Source organism: Corvus brachyrhynchos, unplaced genomic scaffold (assembly GCF_000691975.1).
Source record: "Corvus brachyrhynchos isolate BGI_N302 unplaced genomic scaffold, ASM69197v1 scaffold223, whole genome shotgun sequence".
Taxonomy (NCBI): Eukaryota; Metazoa; Chordata; class Aves; order Passeriformes; family Corvidae; genus Corvus; species Corvus brachyrhynchos.
In genome coordinates this window covers 1,283,988-1,285,544 of record NW_008237174.1, presented here as the reverse complement: position 1 = coordinate 1,285,544, position 1,557 = coordinate 1,283,988, and positions in this window count along the sequence as shown.

Sequence of the window (1,557 nt, the reverse complement as noted above, 5' to 3'; positions counted from 1 at the left end):
AGTCAACATGAAGCATTTTTTGCCTTTGCTTATGAATAGACCAGGAAAAAGTTTGAATTCAGTGTTGTCCACTAAAGACAAATTCCCTGTTGGTCTTTCAAATTCAGAAGCTAAATCCATGATCCCATACCCACAGTATTTAAAGTTAATCTAAGACCCCTTCTTTCCTTCCCCGTGATAATTTATCCAAAAAGTAATGAGAAAGAGTAGATCAAATGCTCCTCCACCACTAAGGGCCATAGTAAATCTTCTTGGAAGCTGCAGAGGAATAAACACAAATGCAAGCACAGATTCCTACAGCATGCCTGGCTGTAGTGCTAGCACTGATGGTAAGAGCAGTTAGCTGACCCATACATATGGAGAAGCTTCACACTTCTGATTTGTCTTTTCTGAAAATAAAAAAGTGATAAAAGTCCAAACCCCCAAATTTTCCTGAATATGCCTCAGCTTGATCATTTCTGGATTGGAGCGCAAGAAACGCCAGGTTTGGCACGGCAACTGACAAGTTCTGTGAACTCTGGCAAGTCAATTCACTTTTACAGCTTTGTCTCACTCACAGACCTTTTTTTAAACTGCTGTGTTCTTCAGACAGAACTTGTCTTTTAATATGCCTGCATACAATGTCCCAATAAAGCAAAGTCAGGCCATCATCAAGCTCTAACACAAGCTTGAGCCTGAGGCATTCTAACACTTTTTACTGAGACAAATTCATTTTTACTTTGAGAGCACTGGAAGACTGTTGAGACCAATTGAACTGCAAGAAAATGCAAACTTGCTTTAGTGAGAAACACCTGAAGTTTTATGAGCTGAGTGTAGAGTGGTAAGAAATCCCCCAGCTACAGTGAGTTGTAAAATTAAATGTTTCTTTCATTTGTACATATGCTTAAGCATGTTATCTGTTAGTTGTTGCAGTTTAAGCTGTTTCATAAAATAACAAATTATTTTTATTATCCCTTTGGAATGTTCCACAATTATTCTATAAAGTCAAAAGCTTTATCAATCATATGTAATTACTTCTAGCGCAAAGATGTATTGGAGAAAATTTAGATATACTTGTAACTATTCAGAGAACATTTTTCTTTTATTCCCTTGCTATCACACTTCCAGACAAATCATACCTAGAATAAACAAACACATTTGAAGAACAGGTACTTGCATCGGTTATCACAGGTACCTCATGTTCTCATGTCAAAAATCCTTAAGCTTTTACTGGATCTGTGTCCCAATTCTTTCTGAAGCAAGAAAGTTCTGTTCTGTCAGTTTTAAAGTTATTTCAGGCAAATAAACTAAATTAGCACTTCCTACCCTGGCCATCCCACTCTGATGCCCTGAACAGGATGGAAAATCCCCTTCTACTTTTTAGCCAGTGCATTTGCACAGAGCACTAAATCTGCTTGCCAAATTTCATTTGCAAATCAGGGCCTTCAGCTGACGCAATGAAAAAACTACATATATTTAGAATATATGTATGCATATATACACACACTCTTCCCTACAGTGGTAATTTCTACTCCTTGTTCTGACTGATTGAACACCCAAAGATCAAAGACTTCCATT